Genomic DNA, 23,561 nt, shown 5'->3' on the forward strand with positions numbered 1-23,561 from the left:
GATGAACAGTAGACGGTGGAGGGGTGCCCGTGGAGGGGTGGTTGAACCGGACCCCGTGGTGTGGAGGGCTGGATGAACAGTAGACGGTGGAGGGGTGGTTGAACAGTAGCCGGTGGAGTAGCGCGCGGTGGAGGCTGGATGAACAGGAGCCCGTGGAGGCTGGAGGAGGTCGACGGTGGAGATGAACAGTATCCCGTGGAGTCCCTTTTTGCGGTACGCCACACCCCTCCCGATAAACAGGACCCCCGTTTCGACCGTAGGAGGTCCGTTTCGTCCGTTTTGCGGTACGCCACACCCCTCCCGATCAACAGGACCCCCGTTTCGACGAGGAGGTCCGTTTCCTCCGTTTTGCGGTACGCCACACCCCTCCCAATCAACAGGACCCCCATTTGGACCGTAGGAGGTCCGTTTCCTCTGTTCTGCGGTACGCCAGGCCTCGTTTCCATCGCCTCTTCCGTCCAAGCCCTCCCGATGAACACGACCACGCATTCCGTTCCGACCCAGCCGGTTGGCTCCCACGCGTTCCGTTGCCTCCCGATGAACACGACGCAGTCCGTTGCCTCCCCATGAACACGACGGATTCCGTTGCCTCCCCATGAACACGACGCATTCCGTTGCCTCCCCATGAACACGACGACGACGCTGTTTCTCCGTTCCGACCTAGCCATGTACACGAGCCCTGGCCATACGTATGCGCGAGTAGGCGTTCGAGACCCCGCCCGTATGTACACATACGTGGCCGTATTTTCTTTCTTGCACCTTGGCCGCTGTACGTACGTGTACATGCTACGTGCGCGCCTCTACTTCGACACGTACGCGCCTCTACTAGGACACGTGCGCGCCTCTACATCCACCAGTATATATGTACGTACACGTTCGCGACCAGAATGACAACGCTACGTACGCTTCGACCAGGTGGGTCCCGACTGTCAGGCACTTCCTTGCGTGCGAAGATGTAGCTGGTGGGTCCCAGCAGTCAGGGGGGGGCGAATCGTTTTGTTTTTTTTGCCCGGACGCACTTCCTTGCATGCGAAGGTGTAGCTTGTGGGTCCTAGCAGTCAGGGGGAAACGTTTTTTTCGCGAAATACGGTGGCCCGTCCGGTGGGTCCCCGCTGTCAGGTGGAGGAATAATTATTTTGCACGTAATAAGGAGGCACTTCCTTGCTGTGGCCATGGACCCAGCTGTCAGCCTCTCCACGTACAGTCCACGTCCGATGGAAGCCGTTCCTTGACCACGTTGACCACGCCGCGCCGAGAGCACCAGGGCGGTGGACGACGGCGAGGCCTAGGAAGGGGACGACGCGGAGCCGGGGAAGACGCGGAAGTGGATGCCCACGCGTAGAGGAGTACGAGGGTTCACTGGTTCGCTGCAGTGTGAGGCTGCCGTCGCCGCAGAATAACAGGGGGTCTGGGTGAGTAGAGGGATGGCCTGGCCAGCGGTGGGAGTAGGAGGGGGCGGTGAGGCCTCCGCCGCATCGCAGCCGGCCACGGGAGGCAGGAGCACGAGGCACGACCGACGCTGGTTTGGGCGGCTGGAGCAAGAAGACCAGAGGTTGAAGAAGCACTACGGCCGTTGGATGGACATCGTACGGTCACTGGAGCTAGAATCGTGCATATTGACTAAGTTGACAAAGCCCTCCGTCCCCGTCAACTTAGTAGGCCCACAAGTCAGCCTGCCACTATACTGGGTCCCAGCTAACAGGGGGAGTATTCATTTTTTTGTGCGTAATAAGGAGGCACTTCCTTGCGTGCAAAGATATAGCTGGTGGGTCCGAGCTGTCAGCGGTGGTAACGTTTTTTCGCAAAATACAGAGGCCCTTTCGGTGGGTCCCTGATGTCAGGTGGAGGAATCATTATTTTGCGCGTAATAAGGAGGCATTTCCTTGCGTGCGGACGTGGACCCAGCTGTCGGCCTCTCCACGTACAGTCCACTTCAGATGCATGTCGGTCGTTGACCACGTTGACCAGGCCGCGCCGAGAGCACCAGGGCGGTGGACGACGGCGAGGCCTAGGAAGGGAACGACACGGAGGCAGGGAAGACTCGGCAGTTGTTTCCCACGCGGAGGGGAGTACGACTGTACGAGGGTTTACTGGTTCGTCTGCCGTCGCCGGAGAATAATAGCATGCGTGGGTGAGTAGAGGGATGGCTAGGCCAGTGATGGGAGTACGGTGGAGCGGTGAGGCCTGCGCGGTAGCAGAGCCGGCCGCGGGGAGGAGGGAGCAGGCAGTCCCGCCGGCGCTTGTTTGAGCGGCTGGAGCAGGAAGAGCAGAGATTGAAGAAGCATGACGGCCGTTGGATGGCCATCCAACAGTCACTGCTTGTGCGTCAACCTTTTTTTAGGAAAGCCTCAAATCTGTGGAAAACAGCATACAACCCATCTGCCATTATTTCTAATAATTTACAGCCCATTTGCTAATTATTAAGGTTTTTTGGAGCCCATATTCTTTTTGTTAGCATTACAGCCCATATTGTGGCCACGATTAAAAAATTATACGAAATTTTGCATATTTCGGTGCGGTCCGAACTGTTTTTAATCCCGAAATTTCGACTCACATTCAAACTGATTTTAAAAATAAATGTATATCAATATAAAATCCAACAAATTCTCCACGCATAAAAATTAATGTAATTTAAAATCTCGAAATGAAAAAAAAGATATTTGAAACTAATTGCCGGTTTGATGTGTTTTAAGAATGTACAACCCATTTCTCATTACTAATGGGCCATTTTCTCGGCCAGCCGAATGAAAGCTCTCCTCGTCTTGAAAGATTTGCAGCCCAACAGGCCTGACAAAGCGACTTACTTGGCAAATCACAAAAAAACTGGGCTGTGGCCGTGGACCCAGCTGTCAGCCTCTCCACGTACAGTACTCTTCTGATGGAAGTCGTACCTTGACCACGTTGACCACGCCGCACGGAAAGCACCACGGCGGTGGACGACGGCGAGGCCTAGGAAGGGGACGACGCGGAGCCGGGGAAGACGCGGCAGTGGAAGCCCGCGCGGAGAGGAGTACGAGGGTTCACTGGTTCGGCTGCGGTGTGAGGCTGCCGTCGCCGCAGGGCCTGGCCAGCGGTGGGAATAGTAGGGGGCGGTGAGGCCTCCGCGGTAGCACAGCCGGCCACGGGAGGCAGGAGCATGCGGCACGACCAGCGCTGCTTTGGGTGGCTGGAGCAAGAAGACCAGAGGTTGAAGAAGCACTACGGCCGTTGGATGGACATCGTACGGTCACTGGAGCTAGAATCGTTCATATTGACTAAGTTGACAAAGCCCTCCGTCCCCGTCAACTTAGTAGGCCCACAAGTCAGCCTCCCACCATGGTGGGTCCCAGCTAGCAGGGGAGTATTCATTTTTCTGTGCGTAATAAGGAGGCACTTCCGGTGAGTCCGAGCTGACAGCGGGGGGAACGTTTTTTTCGCGAAATACGGTGGTCCGTCCGGTGGGTCCCAGCAGTCAGGGGCAAACGTTTTTTTCGTGAAATACGGTGGCCTGTCCGGTGGGTCCCAGCAGTCAGGGGGGAAACGTTTTTTTCACGAAATACTGGTGGCCCGTCCGGTGGGTCCCTGCTGTCAGGTGGATGAATAATTATTTTGCGCGTAATAAGGAGGCACTTCCTTGCGGCTGCCGTGGACCCAGCTGTTAGCCTCTCCACATACAGTACTCTTTCGATGGAAGTCGGTCGTTGACCACACTGACCACGCCGCGCCGAGAGCACCACGGCGGTGGACAACGGCGAGGCCTAGGAAGGGTACGACGCGGAGCCGGGGAAGACATGGCAGTGGATCCCCACGCGGAGAGGAGTTCGAGGGTTCACTGGTTCGGCTGCGGTGTGAGGCTGCCGTCGCTGTAGAATAACAGGGGGAGTGGGTGAGTGGAGGGATGGCCTGGCCAGCGGTGGGAGTAGTATGGGGACGGTGAGGCCTCCGCGGCAGCACATCCGGCCACGGGAGGCAGGAGCATGCGGCACGACCCGCGCTGCTTTGGGCGGCTCGGGCAAGAAGACCAGAGGTTGAAGAAGCACTACGGCCGTTGGATGGACATCGTTGACCACGCCGTGCCGAGAGCACCAGGGCGGTGGACGACGGCGAGGCCTACGAAGGGAACGATACAGAGCCGGGGAAGACATGGTAGTGGCTGCCCACGCGATGGAGAGTACGAGGGTTGACTGGTTCGGCTGCCGTCGCCGGAAACTAACAGGAGTTGTGGGTGAGTAGAGGGATAGACAGGCCAGGGATGCGAGTATGATCGGGCCGTGAGGCCTGCCCGGTAGCACTGCCGGCCACGGGAGGCGGGAGCAGGCGGTTCCGACGGCGCTGGTTTGGGCGGCTGGGGCAGGAAGATCAGAGACTGAAGAAGCATGATTGTTGTTAGATTGACTTCTAACGGTCTGACGCTGGTAGAGTCGATTGTTGACTAAGTTTCTTTTTTGAGAAACCTGGTGTACGCATGCACTTAGTAGGCCCACAAGTCAGCCTCCAAATCTGTGGCAGACAACATAAAGCCCATTTGCTATTTTTTATAATTTGCAGCCCATTTGCTAATATTAAGTAATTTATTACAGCCCATTTTCTGCCCAGGACCACGGTCAAAAAGTTCAACCTTATTTTGCATATTTCAGTGGAGTCCGAACTGTTGTAATCCCGAAATGATAAACATTTTTTTAAGAACTTATCGATTTGCCAAAAAAATCATTTTGTTTTTCTAAGCAAATAAGACGTGGGACAATTGAGTTGGTTTAAGGGAAAACCAGTGGTAAAAAAATCAGCGCTGGGTGGGAAAAAACAACAAAAATAAGGATGTAAATATGAAAAGGGAATTTTATGTGTTTTCAATATAATGATACGTCTATATGAACTAGTAAAATTATAGGTAGAGATTAGAAAACGGATGTAGGACATGCGTTTCAAGAGGAAAATAGAACTGGGCTGTGTGTTTGATTCAGTAAAAAAACTGCCTGCGGATGTTGTAAGACAAAATATAACTAACGCTGGCGGGCCAGAGGCCAGTAGATACCTGCTGGATCTTTGTGCCCCGTTGTCGTCATGGGCTGGGCCTGTTAAAAACAAAACCAACCCTGGGCAGTCTACAGCCCAGTTGAAACTTGCTCGACCTGAAAAAACAATATACATGCTCAATAAACGAGAGAATTCTGCAAGTACAGACTGATAACTGGGATGCAGCACGGATATTGTTTTTTTATCGTGATAATAAGTGCATGCACTTGTTTCGAAAAAATTGGAGAACTGGGAATTCGAATGGCGGGTGCTTATGCTACCCATCAAATAAAAATCAGGTGCCTGAAAATTCGTTTCGAAACAAATGATTCAGCTTTATATCCACGTCGACCCTCGGCATGATGGTTGGAAGCAAATGCAAGTTCATACCAAAAGATCGTTAACAACAATACCAACTTGCGGACGACAAGGTAGTACAACTACCAATACCAAACTAACTTATAATCCTTTTACTCCTGGCCCTAGTGTTCGTCTGGTAGAAAATCTTGCAGAGGACCAGCTCCCGCTCCTTCTCTTGCTCCAGGTCCCCGAGGTGGTACTGGTGCATCACCCAGTTGGCCCTCTGCTGGTTGAAGTTCTTGTTGGTGTGCAGCACCAGAACCTTTTTTGCTGCCCGTCTTGCTGGCCGTTGACCATCACCGGCAAGGTATTGCCGGTCTTGTGCCACATCGCGTGCATGCCGCACTCCGACTGTATCTTGCGACGCGTCCACATGCCCCTTTTGAACGCCCTGGAATTGCGCTGGAAGAAATGCTTCCTTAGGCCACTCAGTGTGATACCTGCAGTATTGTGGAATACAGGTTTTAGTGTAGCCAGTTGGCATTTTCATAACATCTTTGGCATGTTGCAGTCACTTGTTTCACTTTTTATTAACTGTCAAATTGTAATTGCTTCACCAGGTCCGCGTCTAAAAAGAAAAATAGAGCTATAAACAAAGGAATATGTTTGTGCAAGTAGACGGCCGATCGGTGTCTTACCTGGAAGTTTCTCAGGTTGGGTGTAGCATATGCCGTGCTCGCTGTCGATGGTTGGTATGAGCAAATCGATGAGAGACTGAAATCTCACGCTGTCAGCACTCACTTTGGCCTCAAGGTGCTCGATCAGCTCCTGATCCGTGGGATCGAACTTGACGCCAGCCGGCAGCACCGGCCAATCCTTCTTCGACTTGCATCGGTAATTCCAGTTATATGGTACTCAATGTATGATCAATCGACTTTTTTAAGTGAATGATGAAAGATTTCGACAGATAAGTGGTACTCCAAATCTGAAGTCCAGAATACCCGAACACGCCGCCGGGATTCTTGTGTCACCTCACGCGCAGTGTCGGGTGGTTGGTGCGACATATGCCAACGGATGGCTTATCATTGTGGGTGCCAATAAGACGTCGCCGGTGCCTGGAAACGGGATGAGGCGAAGACATGCACGCCGGCGGATCTTACCCAGGTTCGGGGCTCTCCGAGGAGATAACACCCCTAGTCCTGCTCTACGGGGTCTCCGCATGATCACTAGATCGGTGAAAGTAGCTACAATCGCTCCTAGAGCTGTTGGGTTCAAGGGAGAAGAAGAACAAGGCTAGCTCTCTCTTCTCTCTATCTATGGTGTGTGTGCTATGCTTAGAAGCCAACCCTTTGCATGGGTGCTCCGGGGGGTTTATATAGGCCTACCCCCGGGGGTACAATGGTAATCCGGCTGGGCACTGGTCCCAGCCGTCAGTGTCTACGCTCGGCGGCTTCTCCGCCGGCTGTTGGGTCCCGCCGACTGGTGGGTCCCGCCGGCTGCCGGCTTCTTGGTCGACAGGCCGGCCCCACCGCCTAGGGTCTTGTCGGCGGCTTCTTACTGTAGCCTCGCCTCTGATGACGAGGGCTTTGTCGAGGTAAGCGTGGCTACAGTGGGCCGCCTCGGGGGCTCTCACTGTAGCCTTACCTCGTCTTGTCTCCTTAATGGGGCTCCTGCTTCGAGGAAGGGAGTAGCCGGCTTCTGGGGGCCGGCTACGCCCTTGGATGACTGGGAAAGGCCGGGCCGCCTTCACGCCTCTCTCTGGCTGAAGAGGCCCGCCGCCCGCAGGCCGTACGGGAGTCTGTCGTGATGACGTTGAGGCTAGCATGGCTACAGTGCCGAGCCGCACGGGAAGCGGCCGTCCCGTACGGCCTCCTGTAGCCATGCCCGCCTCGGGCTTCGGGGGTAGTGGGCCGCACTGTGGCCACACCCCGTCTTGTCACCGTTATGTGGGAGTAGCTTTGGTGGTTGTGGTCTCGGCCGGCTTCTTGGAGTCAGCGCTCTTTGAAGCCGGCTTCTTGGAGTCGGCCACCCCGCGGTTGTCTTGGGGATGGAGGTCGCTTGAGGCTGGGCCGCCTTCCGTGAGTCGGCTTCAGAGGCAGCCGGCCAGGGAAGGGGGTCCAATGCTTGGAGCATTGGGAGGCCCAAAGGCCTGATAATTTTTCTGAAGAAGCAGGGGTAGTTGGTTAGGCTACCCGTGGCCATTTACTCTAACAGTAGTCCCCGAAGCTGATTGGGCTTCGAGGTTGAGTAGGAGTTGAGAAGCTCGATCAGCTTCCCATCTTAGCAAGCCGGCAGCTGGGAGCCGGCCTTGGTTAGGTGTGCCGCCTGGGTTAAAATCTTCCGAAGTCGGAGGGCGGGAGCGCGCCAGTGCGTGCACCGGGCCGCGGGCCGGCCACTGGCCGTCTGCGAACCACGTGGCCCTTCTTGGCCGGAAAGCCTGCCAGCCCACGCGCGTGACGGGACATTGCCGCAGGGAGGGGGCCCGCCACGTCCGCGCCCTGGCCTAGGCGTGGATTGTCTACATCCCGAAACCGCCCGCACGTCTCGTGCGGCAGTTTCGGCTTGCATTTATGCGCAATAATCGCGAGGCGTGGGGGGAGTGGGTGCAGTTAATCCCACGTCTCCCCCCACGTTCGGCTTCCCCGGTCCTGCCTCGCGAAGCTATAAGTAGGGGGAGGTGGAGGGCGGGAGGCCCTCGCACGCCCCTCCTACCTCCACCATCTTCTTCGCTCGCCGGTTCTTGCGACAGCGCCTCGCCGCCGCGCTCTTCCACTACACATTCCTCGGCCGCCGTGCTTGTTTTCGCCATGCCTCCCGCCACGGAGCAGTATGGCGGGGATTGGGATGGCTCCAACGTCCACGACGACCACGTCGAGTTCCTCCGCAACACGCGGCGGCTGCCCAGCGCGGACAAGGTGGAGGTCCGCCTCGCGCCGGCGAAGGAAATCACGCCGGAGCCGCAGGGGGGCGAGCGGGTGGTCTTCCGCTCGCACTTCTTGCGCGGCATCGGCCTTCCAGCGAGCGCCTTCTTCTGCTCCTGGCTCGAATTCTATCAGCTCCAGCCGCACCACCTCACCCCGAATGCGGTGGTGCTGCTGTCGGCCTTCGTCACCCTGTGCGAGGGCTACCTCGGCGTCCTCCCCACCCTCGAGCTCTGGGGGGAGTTCTTCCAGTCCAAGCTGGGCACGCGCATGCAGGGCGTGCCGGCTCAGACTGGCGCCTTCATCGCGTCGCGGAGGTCGGTCGCCGACAACCCCTTCCCCGTCATCCCGCTGATCCAATCGGTGAAGAAATGGCAGAAGTCGTACTTCTACGTGCGGAACATCGCCCCACGGGGTGACTACATCAACCTGCCGGCTTACGTAGCCGGCCCACCGGCGGGTAGGCGGCCCCAGTGGTCCTTCCGGGCCGTGACCCTGACGCCGGCCGGGTCCGCAGCCGTCGCCCGAGTGCGAGTGATGACCCAGTTGGAGGGCTTGACGGGGGCTGACCTTCTGGCCGCCTTCGTCACGCGCCGGGTTCTTCCGCTCCAGAGCCGTCCTCATCTGATCTGTCAGATGAGCGGCCAGCTCGATCCGAGCCGGATGTGCACCAAGGACATGCCGCACGAGGAGGTCGCCTATATGGTGAACTACCTTGCGAACTGCAAGCTCTCCGAAGAGTGGCAGTTCGGCAAGGAGCCATACAGCCGAGCCAATCCACCGCCCACGGTATGCTCTCCCTGTGTCTTCTTCTTCTCTTAACTTCGTCACCGAGTTCCTCTTGGCCGACTCTAACTTAGTCGGCTTGTTTTTTGACAGAGTCCTCTTCTCCGGTCGGCCGGCGGGTCAGACACGGAACGTCGATTCGTCCCCGACCGGACGGAACACGATCTGGAGGACCCCGACCTGGGGGCGGCCGGCATGGACGACAACATCGAGCGGGGTGGCGGCCAAGCCGGCGGCGAAGCAGGCGGCTCCGGGCTCGGAGTCACCTTCGACGACTGGCCGGACGACAACGAAGCCGAAGTCGCCCCGCACGGCCAGCCGGCTTCTGGGCGCGGTGCGGGCTCCTCCGCTGCACCTCCTGCTCGGGGCGGAGGGCAGAAGCGTCGCGCCGCCCAGGGTCTGTTCGGCAGTCGGACGAAATAACCCAGGGGCGGGGCGGCCGCCACTAGGCGGGAGGAGGCGGCCGCGAAGGCGGCTCGCTTCAGCAAGGCGGTGAAGCAACCGCAGACCGTGTCGGCGTAAGTTCACTTTCTTTCATATACTCTTTTTCTTTCTTTTCTTTGGTGGTTTCTGAACCCTTGTCTCTTTCTTCAATTGATCAGAGCTCCGCTGTCGCTTGAGCGGGCGGCTGCTGCCTCCGTCGTCGAGTCGCCGAGGGGGTCTGGGAGCACCACCCGCCGTGTGGACCCCCGGGCCGATCTTCAGGAGGCGACAGAATGGAACGCGCGGGAGGCGCGGGCGGAACGGGAGGCGCGAGAGGCGGAGGCACGGAAGGCGGCCGCCGCTCAGGCGGCGCTGGAGGAGGAGGTGGCGAAGGTGCTCGCCGACGCCGCTGCCAGGGCCCAAGCGGAGGCTGCAGCTGCAGAAGCGGCGGGGGAGGTCTTGATGGTCACCCCTCAGCGCGTTGCGGTGCCGGGTTCCATGGAGCCCTCGCCAGAAGGAGCCAGCGGCGACTAGCTAGGGCTGGGAAGAGACAACGACGTCATCATCCTGGAGAGGGCGCCGGTGCCGACCCCATCGACTTGGGCGGCTCAAGGCGGCCGGCCTGATCAGCTGCCTACACAGTCGGCGGGGGGCGAGCCGGCCGTGAGGACTGAGATGGCGGTCCGGACACCGCCGAGTCAGCGCGCGGGGAAGGCCGCGTCGGAGCCACAGCCGGCCGTGGGCTCCAGCTCGTCGGCCCAGGATGCGGAGGCGGCCAGCGCAACCTCAGGGTGGACGCCAGGCGGAGGGACGGCCGTGATGAATGTGGCTGCGCAGGACGTCCGGACCCGGCTCCAGGGCCAAGCCGCGGCGCTGAGGCAGTTCACCGATGAGTTTCTCACGACCCGGGCGGCCATCCGGGTTAGTCTTCCCATCTAGCTTCTCTTGATCTTGATTTCTTCCGTGGGGGCGCGTCAGCGCACCCACTGGGTGTAGTCCCCGAGTTCCAAGTCGGCTGCTGAGCAGGCGGCTTGGAACTTCTTGGAGGATTTGTCTTTGCTATTCTTGTTCTTACTCCGATCTTCTGTCTATTTTGCAGGACTACCACAATCTTCGTGCGTCCGCCTTCAACTCCCAGGCTCGGGAGCTGACCCAGAAGACCGCCGACCTTACTGAGAGCCGAGGTACGTGCTTGGTTCTTTGTCTCATGTGGGGGCGCGTCAGCGCACCCACTGGGTGTAGTCCCCGAGATTCGGGCCGACTGCTGAGCAGTCGGGTCGGATCTTCCTTGACGACTTCTTCTTACTGTTCTTTCTTCTTCTGCCGTCTCTGCAGCGGCCAATGCCAGTCTGAGGGCACAGCTGGGGGAGTCCCAGACTGCCCTTCGTGCCAAGGACGCCGAGATCGCCGCCTTGGTGCAGGAACGCGACCGCTTGGCCATGAAGTTGGCCGACCAGGAGGAAGGCCACAAGGCGGCTCTGAAGGCTGTGCAGGACCGCGAAGCCACTCTCCAGGCCGAGTACGAGACGGAGGCGGCTGGCTGGGCTGAGGCCAGGCAGACTCTGATCTCTGGCTATGGCCAGATCGAAGATCTGGTTGACGGTAAGCCGCCTACCTCTTCGTCCTTTCTTGCCATCTGCCACTTTGGCTTGTTTTCTGATTTTGGTGTTCTTTTCTTCCTTTCTTCTTCTTTCTTGCGTAGAGTATTTCCCTGGCTATTCTACTGCCGCCAACCAGACCATCGAGGCCCGTCGTCAAGCGCGAAGGCAGGCTAGCTTTGAAATCTCGCCAACCGCCGGCCGCTCGCTGGAGGAACAGCTTCTGGCGATCCAGGCCCGCATCCAGCCGGCTCACCGACTGCTCCGCCGGCTTCAGCGAGCCGGGGCGCAAGTCTTGGCCGCCCTCTGGCCCGGCCAAGTGGTTCCTCGCACCCCCAGTCGGACTGCCGACTGGCTGGAGGTGGCAGTCGGCCGCTTCGAAGCTTGGAAGGCCTTGGCGGCTCGCTCTGGTGCCAGGCGGGCGCTGGAGTTCGTCAAGGCCTGGTATCCTGGCCTGAGCCTGGACCAGCTGGCTACCTGGCGGCAGCAAGCCGACACGGAGCTGGAGCCGGCACGGCCGGCCATCATCCGGCGGGCTTCGGCAATCGTCAACTACACCGACACCAGCGTCTTCGCCCCCGAGGTGGACGACAACGGTGTCGCCCAGCCGGAGGAGTGGTTCGGTCTGAACCCGGCGGACGGCGAAGACTCGGCGGAGGAGATCGACTCCAGCGACGAGGGTGAAGAAGAGGAGGAGGAGGAGGAGGGTGAAGACGCCGAGCCGGCTGGTGGAGCAGCCGACCAGCCTCAGCCTGACCGCACCTCCAGCACCACGTCGCGCGCGAGTGCGTCACCTGCCGTAGGTGGTGATCAAGCCGAGACCCGCTAGGCGGCCACCCCTTCAGCCGGCGAGGCCGCCTTCACCGACCAGCTCGGCCTCCGCGTCGCGCCTTAGTCTGCTATCTTTTGTTTTCCTGTCTAGTTACTTTTGGAACAATGTTTGGTTAAGTCTGCACAATTCCACCCACTGGGTGTATTCGAACTTATGTCTGTTGCCAACCCGTTGGGGGCTTTATGTGTATATATAACTTATGCATGCATTTGGCCTTTCCTTGTACTTTGCTTTTTATCCTTCCGCTGTTTCCTTTGCCGCCCTCCCTTGGATGCCGCCTCCCCAGTCCAACAGTTGCTCCGCAATCTGAAGCTGGAGGAGTGCTTGGCCGATTGGGGGGGGAAGTACTTTAGCTTTGCTGGACTAAAGCTAAGTTTTTGGGAAGCCAGCCAGCCGGCTGTTTTTGACAGCCGGCAGGCATGTTTGGAGGCCGTCTCTTTGCTATATAGGTTCGTTGTTCCTTAGCCATTTTTCATGTGGGCATCCTTTCTGCCTTCCCTCTTATTAGTCGGACAGTCGTTTCTTTGAGCTGCGACTTTTAACAAGAGGGGACTCGGGAGCCGGCGCACTACTTTGCTGACTTCAGGTAGAACTTTCAATATAGCTCGAGGCGGCCAGTCCCCGGGCCGACTAGTCGAACCCGGTGCCAGACAAGAATTCGAATGTAATAATTCATTCATGGATATGACACTTGTCATTCATAGATAAACAAAGGCAGTCCCCGAGTACTGTTCGGGGGGCCTGTTGGTTTGTACTTAATACAAAAAGGGTAGCGTGATACATACTGCTTTCAACTGTAAAATCGTCTTAGGAGGTTTGCATTCCATGGTCGCTCCGACTCCTTGCCGGAGTCGTCTCTCTTGCGTGCTCTTGGTTTTTGCGCGTCGATCAAGTAGTAGGAGTCGTTGCCGAGTGCCTTGCTGACGATGAAGGGGCCTTGCCAAGGGGCCGAGAGCTTGTGCTGGCCGGCTATTCGCTGGATCAGCCGGAGCACAAGGTCGCCCTCTTGGAAGGATCTTGGCTTGACCTTGCGGTTGTAGTAGCGACGCATCCCTTGCTGGTAGATGGCGGACCGGCTGAGTGCTAACAGCCGGCCTTCTTCCAGTAGGTCGACGTCGTCTTCTCTTGCTTCCTTGGCCTCCTCCTCTGTGTACATGGTGATCCGAGGTGAGTCGAACTCGATGTCTGTTGGGATGACAGCCTCGGCACCGTACACGAGGAAGAATGGAGTGAAGCCGGTTGACTTGTTGGGTGTAGTGCGCAGACTCCAAAGGACAGCCGGCAACTCATCGAGCCAGCAGCCGGCCGATCGTTCCAGTGGTACAACTAGTCGAGGCTTGATGCCGGAGAGGATGAGTCCATTTGCTCGCTCGACCTGGCCGTTTGACTGCGGGTGGGCAACGGACGCTAGGTCCAGTCGGATGCCCTACGTCGCGCAGAAACGTGCCAGTGCTCCCTTGGCGAAGTTCGTGCCGTTGTCGATGATGATGCTGTGCGGTACGCCGTACCGAGTGGTGATGTCGGTGATGAATGTCACGGCAGTCGGCCCGTTCAGCTTCTTAATCGGCTTTGCTTCGATCCACTTGGTGAACTTGTCCACCGCGACCAGTAGATGTGTCAAGCCGCCGCGGGCTGTCTTGAAAGGGCCCACCATGTCCAGTCCCCAGACGGCAAAAGGCCAAGTGAGGGGAATGGTCTTGAGTGCAGAAGCCGGCAGGTGTTGCTTGGAACTAAAAACTTGACATCCTCTGCAGCTCTTGACTATTTCTTTAGCATCCTCCAAGGCAGTCGGCCAGAAGAAACCGTGGCGGAAAGCCTTGGCCACGAGTGATCTTGAGGCTGCGTGGTGGCCGCATTCGCCTTGGTGGATGTCTTTGAGGATTGCCACTCCTTTTTCTGGCTCGACACAACGCTGGAAGACTCCAGTGACGCTGCGCTTCACAAGCTCTCTGTTGATTATTGTGTATGCTGCGGCTCATCGTTGCACTAGTCTTGCTGAGATCTCATCAGCCGGTAGCTCTCTGCTGACTAGGAACTTGAGGATGGGCTGGGCCCATGACGGAGCTGTGACTTCTTCTTCTTTTAATGTAGCCACCATGATTCGGGTGGGTGGGCTGGGTGGCATGGAATTGGAGTCGGCCACCGCTTCTTGTGTCGTTGCAGTCCCCGGGCCGACTGCTGCAGTCCCCGGGCCGGGTTCTGAAGTCCCCGGGCCGGGTGCGACTACGGCAGTCCTCGGGCCCGTTGTTGAAGTCCCCGTGCCGCCTGCGGGGTTTCTCCAGTCGGATCCGGCTATGTCTGGCGCAGGCGGTACGAAGATGGAATCCGACTCTGGAGACGGCTTGATGGACGGCTTGAGGAGGCGCTAGAGGGAGACGCCAGTTGGTATGGCTTGTCGGGTGGAGCCGATCCGTGCTAGGGCGTCTGCTTGGTCGTTGTCGGCCCTTGGCACGTGAAGGAACTCGCAGCCCTCGAAGTATCCGCTGATCTGCTGGACGAGGAATCGATAGCTCGCCATGTTCGCGTCCTTGGCGTCCCAGTCGCCAGACGATTGTTGGACCACCAAGTCTGAGTCGCCGTAGCACAGGATCCGGCGTATGCCGAGTTCTTTGGCTAGCCGGAGCCCATGTACGAGCGCCTCGTACTCGGCCACGTTGTTGGAGGCGGCGAAGTGGATCTGCAGCGTGTACTTGAGCTTGTCGCCTTTGGGAGAGGTGAGGACGATGCCGGCTCCCAAACCGGTGCGCATTTTGGACCCGTCAAAGTGCATCCGCCAATGGGTAGAGTCGGGAGCCGGCGGTAGGTACTGGGTCTCGGCCCAGTCGACGAGGAAGTCGGCCAATGCTTGCGACTTGATGGCGGTGCGGGGTTGATAGAAGATTGTGTAGGGTGCCAATGCAATGGCCCATTTGGCCACCCGGCCGGAAGCATCCCGGCTGCCTATGATCTCGGCGAGCGGAGCAGTGCACACGACCGTGATGGGGTGCTCTTGGAAGTAGGGCTTCAGTTTCTTGGCAGCGAAGTACACCCCATAGCACATCTTCTGGTAGTGTGGGTAGTTTTGCTTAGAGCTGGATAGCACTTCGCTGAGATAGTACACCGGCCTCTGGACTAGCTGGGCTCGGCCTTCCTCCGGGCGCTGGACCACAACAACAGTGCTGACGACTCGGCTAGTCGCGGCGATGTAGAGGAGCATGGGCTCCTTTTCAGTTGGTGCAGCCAGGACAGGCGGAGTGGTCAGCATTTTCTTCAACTCATGGAAGGCTTGGTCGGCTTGATCATTCCACTCGAAGTGAGTGGACTTCTTCATGAGTCGGTACAGGGGGAGAGCCTTCTCTCCTAGTCGGCTGATAAAACGATTCAGGGAGGCTAAACAGCCAGTGAACTTCTGCACATCTCACAGCTTGGTGGGAATCTCCATCCTCTCGATGGCCTTGATCTTGACGGGGTTGCATTCGATGCCGCGCTCGGAGACCAGGAAGCCCAACAGCTGGCCGGCTGGCACTCCGAACACGCACTTCTCAGGATTGAGCTTGATTTGGAATCGGCGCAAGTTGGCGAATGTTTCTTTTAGGTCTTCCAGCAAGGTACCGCGCTTCTCTGTCTTCACCACAATGTCGTCTACATAGACGTGGGCATTTCTGCTGAGTTGTTTCAAGAGGCATTTCTGCATGCAACGCTAAAAAGTGGCACCGGCATTTCTCAAGCCGAATGTCATTGTTAGGTAGCAGAAAGCTCCAAAGGGTGTGATGAAGGAAGTCTTCAGGCGGTCAGCCGGGTCCAACTTGATCTGATGGTACCCTGAGTATGCATCCAAAAAACTTAACAGCTCGCATCCGGCTGTGGAGTCTATTACTTGGTCAATCCGCGGCAGAGCAAACGGATCCTTTGGGCAAGCCTTGTTCAAACTGGTGTAGTCTATACACATACACCACTTGTTATTCTTCTTCAGAACCAGGACTGGGTTGGCTAGCCATTCTGGGAAGAATACTTCCATGATAAAGCCAGCGGCAAGGAGCCGGGCTATCTCTTCTCCCACAATTCTTCGCTTCTCTTCGGACAGTCGGCGGAGGGGTTGCCTGACCGGCTTCGCATCAGCTCGGACATGTAGTTTGTGCTCGGCGAAATCCTTCGGGACACCCGGCATGTCCTTTGGGGACCATGCAAAGATGTCTCGATTCTCACGGAGGAAGTCGACGAGCTCGCCTTCCTATTTACTGTCCAAGTTCGCTCCAATGACAGCGAACCTCTCCGGGTTCTCCGGGTCCAGAGGTATCTTCTTTGTCTCTTTGGCAGGCTGGAAGGAGCCCTGCACATCACTATCTTTGGGGTTGGGGGACAGGGCCGGCTGCTTGCCGGCCATGGCCACAACCCGTTCCAACATCTTCTTCTCTTCTGCCACCACGAGGGACTCGGCCAGCCGGCTACTGGCCATGGCGCACTCGATGGACTTCTTGTAGTCGCCGGCTACCGTGATGATCCCCCTCGAGCTCGGCATCTTCATCTTCAGGTAGGCGTAGTGGGGCACAGCCATGAACTTGGCCAAAGCAGGTCGGCCAAGCAGTGCATGATAGGGGCTCTCCAAATCCACTACCTCGAACCATATTGCTTCCCGGCAGAAATGATCTTTGTCTCCGAAGAGAACATCCATTTTGATCTTGCCGATTGGAGAGCAAGACAGGTCGGGGACGATACCATGGAAGACGGTGCGGCTCGGCATGAGCTGCTTTGCTTTGATGTTCAGCTTCTCCATGGTATCGCGGTACAGTATGTTGCTACTGCTTCCGCCATCTATCAGGACACGGGAAAATCTGGCTGCTCGCCTCTCCGTCGCGAGGGTGACGTCCAAGACCATTGCATAGGAGCCAGGCGAAGGCATCACCTCTGGGTGGTCGGCCTGGCTCCAGCTGATCGGCTTCTCTGACCAGTGCATGAACTCGGGGGTGCTGGAGGCGACTGCATTCACTTCTTGATGCTGTCGGCGTCGGCTGCGCTTGTCGTCGGCTTGACTGGTGAACACGACGTAGGCGGCATGCTCTTCGGGGAATTCGTCTTGGATGGCGCCGACTGCCGGCCGAGCTGCCTGCTGCTGGGGGGCTGGAGGCGGCGGGCTGGGAGGCGGAGGCGGCAGCATCCCCTCGCCCTTGGTGATGCGGATGAGCCAATGGCATTTCCGGGTTGTGTGGTTGGACGGCTTCGCGCCGCTGTGGAATTTGCAAGGGGCATCAAGAGCCTGCTCGTAGGAGAAAGCCGGCTGCCAAGGCGGCCGGCCACCCTTCTTCTTGGGAGCGGGCCGTTCTTCGGGCTACTCATCTTCAACGGTGGCCACTTGCCGACTGGAGGAAGTCGGCATGGGGCCCTTGCGCTTGTGGTCGTTCTGGTAGGGGCGCCGATTAGGGTCGCCAGCCGGCGTCTTGGGAGCCGGAGCAATCACCTTCCCTGAGGCGTCTACTCGCAGCTCGGTCTTCATTGAGGAGTCGGCTGTGGCGTACTTGTCAGCGATGACCAGTAACTCATCGAGGGTAGCCGGCTCGTCGCAAAGGAGTCGGTGCTTGAGGAGGGTGCCCTCTCGGCACCCGGCGGTGAAGTACTCGATGGCCTGGACCTCATGCACCCCCTCGCAGGAGTTGCGGAGCTCGGCCCACCGCGTGAGGTAGTCGCGGGTCGACTCGTTGGGTCCTTGGACGCAGAGGGAGAGCTGGCGAGGCTTGGGAGGCCGCTTGTAGGTGCTAGTGAAGTTGCGGACGAAGACTTCTGTGAAGTCCAGCCAACTGTTGATGCTGTAGGGCTTGAGGCTGTTGAGCCATGTGCGCGCCGTGCCCTGCAGCATGAGGGGGACGTACTTCACGGCGACACGTCGATTGCCATTGGCTATGCTGACGGCTGTGGAGTAGTCGATGAGCCAATCTTCCGGCTTCACAGAGCCGTTGTACTTGGGCGTGTCTCTGGGGAGCGAGAACCCTTTGGGGAAGGGCTCGTCGCGGATGCGGGGGCCAAAGCATGGCGGGCCGACATCGTCTTCTTCTTCTAACGCTAAGGATCGAGCAAGGCGGTCGATCCTGTGGCGGGCGTCGTTCTCGCCGACTCCTTCTTGGCGGTCGAGTCGGTCGCCAAGAGTCGGGTGTGTGATAGGCGGCGGAGTGAGGTGTCTTTCTCTTCGAGGCGGAGGAGGGGGCAGATTTCCTTGGTGCTCTACTGCTCGAGGGCGGCCCTCCGCATCGTGCTCGATGGTGATGCGAGTCCGGCTGCGGCTGGCAGACGGCTCCTTGTCTTTCTTCTGGCGTGCGCCGCTCGCAGTCGGCGAGCGGGATGTCGCGGCGTGCTCCCGGCGCGGGGGATGGCTATCAGCACAGGCGCCGGCTTCGTGCCGTTCTGCAGCCGCGTCGATCAGCTGCTGGATCCGTCTTGTCATGTAGGGGAGCTCGTCGGCTCTCAGCCCATTGAGCTCTTCTACGGCCGCCTGGGCGGCTCGCAAATTCTCGAGCGGGGTGGCGTAGACGGGGCGATCTGCCCCCAGCATGCTGGCGACGGCCGCGCCGCGCTTCTGGACGAAGCCGGCTCGGCTCGGGCCGCTAGGCGGCGGCATACCAAAGGCGGCGCGGTCAACTTCGCGCTGGTGAGCCTCGGTGAGGCGTCTCATGGAGGCTATCTTCTGGCCCTCCGCGATGAGGGCGAGGCGGCGTGCCTCCAAGGTCTCGGCGTCGGCATCGGCCGGGATGGGGACGGAGAGGTCGTGCATTGCCGCTTGCAGGGTGTCGTGGGCGTTCTCGCCCGAGTTGGCGACGTGGCTGATGACCACCACTTCGGTGACAGCGCTGCTGCCGCTGTCGGCTCGTGGGAGGGGGTCGTCGAAGACCACCACGTCGGAGGGGTAGGCGTCAAGCGATGCGGTGTCGGAGTCGACAAGCATCGGGTCGGTGGAGCCGACCGACTCCACATCTGCAGCAGGCTCGCTGGAGACGTGAAGCAGGTCGAGGAGGCTGACGAGGCGACTCTCGGGGTAGTCCTTGCCTGCGTCGGACACAGGCTCGTCGGAGATGCGAGTCTCGCCGAGCAGATCGGCGAGGCGGCTTGCTGCGCAGGCGTCACCAACGCCTTGCAGCGCGTCGAGGCAAACGCCATCGGGCGCAGCAGGCTGGCTGCGCTCGCGGGGGAGGAAGAGGGTTCCCGTCCAGAACAGGTCTCCGGACGACGGTGCACCTGGCCCCACGGTGTGCGCCAAATGTCGGGTGGTTGGTGCGGCATATGCCAACGGATGGCTTATCATTGTGGGTGCCAATAAGACGTCGCCGGTGCCTGGAAACGGGATGAGGCGAAGACATGCACGCCGGCGGATCTTACCTAGGTTCGGGGCTCTCCGAGGAGATAACACCCCTAGTCCTGCTCTGCGGGGTCTCCGCATGATCACTAGATCGGTGAAAGTAGCTACAATCGCTCCTAGAGCTGTTGGGTTCAAGGGAGAAGAAGAACAAGGCTAGCTCTCTCTTCTCTCTATCTATGGTGTGTGCTATGCTTAGAAGCCAACCCTTTGCATGGGTGCTCCGGGGGGTTTATATAGGCCTACCCCCCCGGGGGTACAATGGTAATCCGGCTGGGCACTGGTCCTAGCCGTCAGTGTCTACGCTCGCCGGCTTCTCCGCCGGCTGTTGGGTCCCGCCGGCTACCGGCTTCTTGGTCGACAGGCCGGCCCCACCGCCTAGGGTCTTGTCGGCGGCTGCTTACTGTAGCCTCGCCTCTGATGACGAGGGCTTTGTCGAGGTAAGCGTGGCTACAGTGGGCCGCCTCGGGGGCTCTCACTGTAGCCTTACCTCGTCTTGTCTCCTTAATGGGGCTCCTGCTTCGAGGAAGGGAGTAGCCGGCTTCTGGGGGCCGGCTACGCCCTTGGCCGACTGGGAAAGGCCGGGCCGCCTTCACGCCTCTCTCTGGCTGAAGAGGCCCGCCGCCCGCGGGCCGTACGGGAGTCTGTCGTGGATGACGTTGAGGCTAGCATGGCTACAGTGCCGAGCCGCACGGGAAGCGGCCGTCCCGTACGGCCTCCTGTAGCCATGCCCGCCTCGGGCTTCGGGGGTAGTGGGCCGCACTGTGGCCACACCCCGTCTTGTCACCGTTATGTGGGAGTAGCTTTGGTGGTTGTGGTCTCGGCCGGCTTCTTGGAGTCGGCGCTCTTTGAAGCCGGCTTCTTGGAGTCGGCCACCCCGCGGTTGTCTTGGGGATGGAGGTCGCTTGATGCTGGGCCGCCTTCCGTGAGTCGGCTTCAGAGGCAGCCGGCCAGGGAAGGGGGTCCAATGCTTGGAGCGTTGGGAGGCCCAAAGGCCTGATAATTTTTCTGAAGAACCAGGGGTAGTTGGTTAGGCTACCCGTGGCCATTTACTCCGACACGCAGCGTGTTGTCACATCAATTCAATGTGTGGACATGATGAATAATTTGACCAACGTATACTAGTACTGCTACTGTACTACTTACTAGTCGTATTTAGTGTCACAATTTATTCATAGGTTTAACTAACAAGTACGCACTTGAAGCCTAACTGATATATATATATATATATATATATGGCTTCTGCACAACATCTCCATCATCATTATCAGTACAACCTACGTAGGTGAGTTAGGATGCACTTGATCCCAGGAAGGTATCTATCCTTCAAACCAGAGGAGTGCTTCAAACTAACAACAGTACATAATATCCAACAAAAGAGGGTCCTGCTACAGCAGCAGAATACATGGCTCTGTCTAGATATCAGCACGAATCAAGTTGTGCATATTTGCTGTTGGCATGAACCACATCGCTGCATGTCGGGTTTGCAAAAGCCATCCATCGCATGGAAGCTTGATGCCTTTCACACGCTGAAGATTATCTGGCAACAAGCTGTGTCGATGAATCTCTGGATATGGTGATTCATGAAACCCATGGTATGATGTGTAAACACAGCCCCCCCTCGCGAATGGAAGTTGCATAGCACAGTAATCATCACCGGTGATATGATCGATGATTGGTTGGATGATCGGATAATTGAGCCCGAGGAACAAGGAGTGGTTGCCGAGGCTGTAAACCCGCCTCCAGTTGAATACGCCTAGCCCAACGGAGCTAGGATCTTTCTCGAACACGAAGCAGCCATAGCCATCAATGTCACGAACGCCCCACGCATTGTACTGCATGTGGTTTGATGTAATGGTTTGGTCAATTTGGTACGTGTGAATGAGCATCAAATGACCGTCGTCAGCTGAACGAGCGATAAACCACCACCCATCGGCTGGTATGATTCCAGGTCCTGGAATCATGAAGGCCAGCGCATTTGCGTCTGCTGCAACAATTCAAATTGGAGACCAAAAGGACAAAAATAAACAATCATGTTCAGAGTATGTGTGGAATTAAGATTATTGTAACAGTTACACATATCATAGACAGAGAATTGCAATGCCGTGGTCATAATCATACCCCAAGTTAAAAAAATAAGCCAATGGCTTTCATATTCTAGCAATATGTCATGGTTCAAACATCATGTAACAATGAGAGGAGAACAGCTATGACATCGCCTACTCATATTCTACCATAGCACTTACTACTACTGTTCTCATATCAACTCTAAGCAATAACATGCATTGTTATAAAAATCTTGTAAATGAGAGTAACATATAGCAATCATGATGTTATGCTCATAATATGTATTCTAACAATCATTAGATGCCAATTGTTCTCATATCAACTCTAGCAATAACATGTGTGGTCATAAAAATCTAGGAAATGAGAGGAACATATAGCAATGATGTGGTTATAGGCATGCTATGCATTCTAAATTTGTAACAAATGAACAGGCAGTCGTATTCATAAGGTAAAGATGAGATGAGATAGAACAATTACACGACGATAGATTCCACCAGTATAGGCAGCCAATCTGTGCGTCGACCGCGTAAACGATGCCATCATGCACTATAGCATCAGACATAAATGTTGCCTCAACATGATTGATTATGAGCCATAACCATGTATGGCGACCGGATTCTAGATAGACTAATCCCATGTTGAACAAGGCAATGAGCTTGTAATCCATGTAGTCTTCTGATGGTGTGGGCACTTCGCAGATTACAACTTTCTGCAAACAGAGGTCGAGCCAAAAGCTTGACGCATCTCGTGCGTAGTAGGCAGGAGTGTCCGGCGGGCCGCGAGGATCGATGGCGGCGGTATCCAATGATGGAAGGGTAATCTCTCGCTGGGTGTAGATATCCACGAGACGCCACGGACTATCGGTGTGCTGGATGAGGACGATCCAGTTGGCCTTCATGCCCTCCCTGTAGTGGCCGCGCATGAAGGACAGGTGGATGGGTAGTGGTAGCATGTCGAGGGGAACCACGGCAACCTCCGTAGGATCGTCAAGTCGGTGTATGGGCCACCTGCGAGGATCGGGCATCAGCAAGCAGGGTGTCTTGAAAAGAGCCGGTCGGTTGCAGACGAGTAGACAGTACAAAGACACCGAGCATGCGGCCAGACGGACGATGCTGAGTAGGTCCATACGACTACAGATCTGCTCCAAGAGAACATCGGGGAGGGAATTCCAATCGCGGCTCTGCGTGTCAGTCAGTTCTGCCATTGGGGTTTTCGGTGCCTGCGAGCCAGCGGGGAAGTGGATTCGGGCGGGCGAGCGAAGAAGCTTCTCCTCGTGTGGCCGAGCAGTGAGCGGGGGGATATGGTACGCGCGAGCTACCAAGGAAGATGGCGCGGGTGGGCGAGCAGTGAGCGGGGGTAAATGGTGTGCGGCCGACGATGGGGAAGAGAGGAGGAAGAAGAAGAGAGGAGGAAGAAGAAGATAGGAGGAAGAAGAGTGGAAGACGGGGAAGAAAGTGCATTCAATCTCAATTCTACTAGTACTACTACCAGGATATACCGTCCATCGGAGTGTAAATAGTTACACCGATGACATGTGGGTCTACCACAATAGGGCCCATATGTCAGTTAATGGAGGACAGAGGTGCGTAGGCGTATTTGCGGAAGCGTGCTGTACTGGCAAACATGATGGCGGTACTGGGTAAGGCTGATTTAGTAACACCAACACGCTGGTTCAGCTTATTAATTATGTGTCCCATCTGCTGCAGCGTGTATTGTCACTTCACTGCGAAGACTAGTTGAATAGTTCTCTCTGACCGAGATGGGGAATAATGGATCGCAAGGACTTCGTTTCTACAGTATCCCTATGCCTCTACGCTCACTTCACTCATTTTGCTCCGTACCTAGTCACTTGTTGAAATCTATAGAAAGACAAATACTCCGTATTTGGGAACAGAGGGAGGCTTTTACTCCGTACTATTTGGGAATAGAGGGAGTATCACCATATGGAGGGAACAGAGGAAGCTTGAAATATGAACATGTCAATGGGAGGGAGTAAGCCCCATGCATGCATGCATGCATGCAACATGCAACACTCACACGTACACATGGACGCACGCAACACTCACGCACCCATGCGACACACAACACACGACGCAACACACAAGCTCACGCTCAAGTGCTCAACCTACTCCCTACGTCCGTGAAAGACTGTACATTTAGAGATTTACACAGTGACCAGGGCATAATTAACGCCCAAAAGTAGCAGACTTATGTGTGCATGCGACCATTGAGATAAGAAGATTAAATGAAGGGCGTTGCATGCTGTAATTAAGGATAGACATGTAGCCTATACCAACAGCACAAGTTGGTGCATTAGTCAATCA

This window comes from Triticum aestivum, chromosome 5D (genome assembly GCF_018294505.1).
Source record: "Triticum aestivum cultivar Chinese Spring chromosome 5D, IWGSC CS RefSeq v2.1, whole genome shotgun sequence".
NCBI classification, from domain to species: domain Eukaryota; kingdom Viridiplantae; phylum Streptophyta; class Magnoliopsida; order Poales; family Poaceae; genus Triticum; species Triticum aestivum.